Source organism: Schistocerca nitens, chromosome 8 (assembly GCF_023898315.1).
Source record: "Schistocerca nitens isolate TAMUIC-IGC-003100 chromosome 8, iqSchNite1.1, whole genome shotgun sequence".
Classification (NCBI taxonomy): domain Eukaryota; kingdom Metazoa; phylum Arthropoda; class Insecta; order Orthoptera; family Acrididae; genus Schistocerca; species Schistocerca nitens.
The window spans coordinates 391,117,841-391,123,856 of NC_064621.1; positions in this window are offsets into that span (position 1 = coordinate 391,117,841).

Consider the following 6,016-nt stretch of genomic DNA (forward strand, 5'->3'; position numbering starts at 1 on the left):
TTTGTATTTGTGAGCCACCCTCAGGAAGCACGCTCGGTAGGAGCGCAGGTCAGTCTGTCCGGGGCGAGCGTCTGTAGTGGTAAGATCTCTGGCTAAGCGTGTGTCTGCTAAGTCCGCAGGACAATGGATTTCTTAAGTTCAGCCTAACTGAAAATTTAACCACCTTTATTTCAAGTTTATCTCTAAAATATCTAATGTTATCTTAAATTGTATCGCAGTGTAATTCGCGTGTGAAGTTCAGAATATCTTCCGGTAGTTGCTTTGTCACTACTTTGTGAGTAAAGTGGAACCAGGTGTTGATCAGTAACTCTACCTAAGATCATCAATCTTAAATGCGAATGCTTGTGTGATTATAACGTCTCGTCTTGACAATATTTTTCAATATAGCAACTTTTCTTTATGTTCAACCCACGTGGGGTGTACTTTGCGAGACCAGTAACACGTGCTTATATAACTGTTTGACCCATCAGGTTAATAGTAAGACGATAGTAACCAGTTCGAGGTTTTTCTTTTGTAAACTGCTTTTCGATCTAATTTATTTTAATTATCAAAATTATTGTGGAGTTACACTCTTTGTGTAAACCAAGTTGACCACGTGAAGCATGTGGTGTTATCATCAAAGTAGCCCTCAGCTATTCTTTTCGGGAAGATTTCACAGAGAGTTAGTATGAATTTAGTGTACCAGTGTGTGGTAATTACATGACTGACAGGATTGTGCTACGAACGTAATTTCTTTGGGTGAAAATTGAATCGGTTGGTTGTGGTTAACTTGCTCTTGCATATGTTTCAACGTCCTTCGTGTGTTATTTTATGAATGCAGTGTTGTATGCAGTCTCCCAATCTTGGCTCCGTATTTGATGTGTTCCGTAAGATTACAATCTCACATTTTCACAATCCTAAATACGGCACCAGCTTAGTTATGAATCGAGTTTAATATGCTGAAATTTCAATGATCGATGTTAAAATAAATTTCCAAATATAAACTGATTTATTTCTTTTTATTTTAATTCTCTTTTTATATACATATCACCGGTTGTCGTATGACTATTAAAAGATTATAATTAATGTTAGTCTGGTTGAGAATTTGGTTAGCTAGACTGGATACCTGGTGAAACAGTTGCTCAGTAATGCACGGTTAACTTCCCCAGACAGCTCACAGCTTTTAAACCGCTTTTATTGTTTATTAGCACCGATTTCATAGCAAATTAAAGTAACAACGTTACAGTTGCTTGCGGGAATGTCCCAACAGCCAACAACGAAAACCAGACGGCACAATGTGAACAATCTGGACTTGCTGATAAATTAGATCCTCACTCAACTTTCGTGTCCAGGGTCGGGGAGGCACTGACCTCATAGCAACGGGAACAGCCCCACACACTCCAACACTGCATAGAGACCGTCAGCGGGCCCGGACAAACGACGACCTGTGGAGATTTCCTCGCTTTTAGATGCCAACCGACCGACTGCCACACATCACCATGGAGACAGCACTAAAATAACTGAGCAGTGGCCATCAGAAGCTACACACAGTTTCACGAACATTTGCACGGAGGACTAGACAGTACTAACGCCAGCGACTATGCAATAACAAGGACGGATGACGAATCGGCACACGCAGGCGACCCATAAACGGTCACAGGCCCACATACACGTCTTCCGAGAAGACGACCGACCGACGTCCAACCAAGGTGTTCCGTACTCAAGTGATACGTATCGGCAACCGTCGGGCGAGTCATGGCTGTCGGAACCTCACTGCAGCCGCGCCCCAACTGAACCCCTGCTGCGTACTAAGTCAAACACTGCCAGGTCCGAACTGCACTGCTTGCGCCTCCCCACTCACTGTCAGATCCAAAATAAGTCTGAACACATGACAACCGGGAAGTAATAGCCGCGGACTGCTGTCCTCCCTGTCAGATCATTTCTGTACATTCAGATTTATAGGAGTCCTATCACACTTCCCTGCCGCACACCTGACGGTACCCTTGTCTCTGACGAATATTCGCAGTCCAGGACAACGTACTGGGTTCTGTTACTGAAAAATTCTTCCAGCCACTCACATATCTGGGAATCTCCGACTGTACCTTCGTTGAAAGTTTGGAGTAGGGCACCGTGTCAAATCCTTTCGGAAAACCAGAAGTATGGAATCTGCTTATAGCCCTTCATCTACGGTTCGTCGTTTATTCCTATGTAGAGAAAAGTCACTAGATGTTTCACTTTTGTATGAGTAAAAGGCAAGCTGAGTTTCGCAGCAGCGGCGTTTTCTAAAAGGTGCTGGTTGTAAACAAAAGCTTTTCCATCTCGAGAAAATTTATTGTATTTGAACTCAGAATATATTCAAGGTTTTTAGAACAAACCGATATTAAGGGCATTGGTCTGTAATTTTGCGGATCCGTTATTTTAACCTTCTTATATACAAGAGTTACATGCTCTCTTTTCCAGTCGTTTGGGGCTTTGCGCTGGGTTCGGAGTTTCGTGATAAATGCGAGCTATCTAATAGACCAATGGCGTAAAAGAGCTCACCATTATCAGCTTTTCATTTAGCACTACAACTGTGAACACACGTCGGCCGATTACAGCTATGAGAGTGTGTAAATGAGAGAAATGCTAATTCCTGAAGTGGCTTATTCCTACGGTGAAAAAGTCACTACATATTTCACTTTTGTTTAGCCTTTCATATTCTGTATAAAAGGCGACAAAACCTTCCCTTCTTCACAGGTGATCAAATTGAAACACGTCGAGAATAGCTATATATTCCCAAACAAATAAATATATCTTTGTCACAAAATCCACACTGACGCTGGCCTCACTAACGACGAACTGTCAAAAGAGACGGCGTAGTGGCCAGTAGATACCACCTGGTACGTGAAATCTAAAATTTACAGAGAAATCTCCTTCTCAACTGTAAAGAGCCTACCAGATATTTCAACGCAACCAGTTCCTAATGATTTACGAAATATTTATCTGCAGTGCGAACACAGTAACGACGCTGGAATTTACACAAGAGGACGTGATAAGAAACTCCTACCAACGTATCGGCTCAGAAGTTTATAAAGCATTACATATAGAGAAATAAACTACAATAAAATATTTCAACGCAAAAAATTTGTATTTTGAGTAATCAACGTAAGACGATAAATATCTGATCTGCTGAGGACCACATGGTCTTAGAAAAAGAACCACTCGAGAAAGATTTTTAGTTATTGATACCATTAATCAGTTTACAAAATGTGGCTCAAATAGTTGATGCGGAGGATCTGTAATGACAAAAGTAATGAAAAGTTAACTATTCCTCTCTCTCACTCTCTCTCTCTCTCTATCTCTCTCTCTCTCTCTCTCAGCCGCGTAGGGTAGCCGTGCGGTCTAAGGCGTCTTGTCACGGTTCGTGCCGCTCCTCCCGTCGGAGGTGGTTCCAGTCCTCCCTCGGGCATGGTTGTGTGTGTTGTCCTTAGCGTAAGTTAAATTAAGTAGTGCGTAAGCCTAGGGACACATAGTCCTTACCACGAATTTCCAAAATTTCTCTCTCTCTCTCTCTCTCTCTCTCTCTCTCTGGAGCAAACTCAGAGTGGCGTTGCCAATATCACCAGCAACTGCACTGAGTGGCTGCAGCCTAAGGTGGCGTCTTCGATAGACTTGTGTGGTCCAGAGGCTCACTTGTTCCCGTTTCTGGTAAGTCCAGTACCTGCAGATACCACGATGAACCATTTGTTCTGTGGTCACAGGTCCGACTCATTTCGACCATCAAGTATCTCACCCGCAGCTAATGTGACCTCTCTGGCCAACACGATGGCCAGAATGCAAAAGTTTTCATGATAGAAAGCTCTCTTGTCGCCATGACAAATGAACGTGACATAGTATTAAAAGTGATTCGAATGCTAACCATAATAATAATAATTAAAAAAAAACTGACTACCTGCCGCTGTTGAGTCAATCTCTCATCCCTGAATCCTTTCAACTCTAGAGTCCGGCTCGGCAGTATTTACACTGCAATAGCTGATACCGGCAGCCTAGACTGTCAGTATTTCATTTCTCGGATATTTTTAGGAAATGTTTCAAATCAAAATTAGCAAACATTACATCACTGTACGAACGTACTCTCATCCCATCTTACGGAACTGTTTGGATAGCCTTCACTGATCACTTGCTAACAGCAACCCCCGAACCCCCCCCCCCCCCTGCGGTTTCTGACGTCAGCAAGTGTTCGAAGAACGCGCAAAGCGCACTTACTGACGTCAGGAACCGCTGGGGGGGGGGGTCGTGGGTTGTTGTTGGCAAGTGATCAGTCAAGGCTATCCAAACAGATATAGGTATAAAAGGACTGCAGTAGACGGCAGATGTTCAGTACTACTATCACAGAGTAATCTAATCTCCATCTCTTCTGGCAAGTAGTCTTTATGTTATGTAACAGCACTAACAGGTATTTATTACAATACTTAACTTATTTATTAATTTTATTTCTAGAAATGTCACACGATCCATCCTTTGAAGCTGTAGAGACTTTGGACACCAATTCTAGTGATTCTCTTCCATCTATATCAGATGCAAGGGAAATGTTAGAATGGAATTCAGACGAATCTGATGATAGTATTACATACTCAGATGAAGAATCAAATACAACTATCACTGATTTACGAATAAAAGAACGTTTGAAACATATTTCTTTCAAATGTACAAATGATATACAAAGTATAAATCCATTGAACTATAGAACTACATCTCGACCTGATGTATATTCTTTTGAATTAACGTGGCCTAAATGTGTTTTTGTGTAAAATGTTCACGACCAAATGAATATAAGTTTCCAATTACAGAAATTATTTTGGTCAATTGTATATACCGTGTGTGTAATATAGGAAAAATACATGTTTTTTGTAATTTACATAAGAGTAATGTTTATAAACCACAATTATTATCAGCATTATGTCCTGAATGTTATATTAATGAAATTCTTAATAAGAAAGATTATGAAGCACTTAAAGAATTAACTAATGTACATGCATATGTTGGCAGCAGACCTTATATCTATGCAACTTATTCTCCAAGTCAAGATCATTATGCTTTTTAGACAATGGAAATTAGGTGTAAAGATATTACAAATATGTTTGAAACAATATTGCATATGAGTTCAATTCTGTTTTGCAATGTATGTTTAAAAGCAGCATTTCGAGAAAGAATACATACAAAATTTGTTGATAAATATATTTATCATGATGTCTCACAAATACATACTAAAGTATAATTTTAAAATGTTTTAGGTTACTGAAAACAGGGCAAGAACACATTAATTATTTTCGTCCAAATCAAAAAGATATTAACCAATTATTTGGATCTAAAATCATGTCTAACAATAAAATTAGTGCTACTGTTTCCTCTTCAGACTATTCTGATACTGAAGACATTACTGACCAAGAACCTCCTAAAACCCCAGGTAAGGATTTAGAAGTTGTTGAAGAAGAAGAAGAAGGTACCAATACAAATTCAACACCTAAGAGAAGGGGTAGAAAAGGAAACTTGAAAGCACCGACAGTACAGATTCAGTACCATATTTAGAAATTATAATTTTACTAATTAAAATTGTTAAATTATATCAATCAGAACAAGAATTTATAGATTCCTCGTATGGTTATATAACCACTTTATCAAAAAATATACGAGTATCACTATTCAAAATAGCGAATTGCATACAAGACAAGTGGAACCGTTCCACAAACCAGAACATTTCTGCAATATGTTCAAATTCGAAAGCAATTGGTCACATAACGTCTTCAGGCAAAACCAATATAAAAACAATTATAAAATCATTACAAATTTTTATAGAAAATTCACACAAAACACAAAACATGGAAAATTCGTCTTTCTCTTCCTCGAAAAAGCAGGAAGTAATAGAGAACACATCCACTTCATTCACAACTGTAAATAATGTAACAGATCATGCAGATGTATCTTCCACAACAGCTTCACTTCTATCTTTGGGCGGGCCAAATTTACTAGGGTCATCGGACCTTATGACTTCGACAGA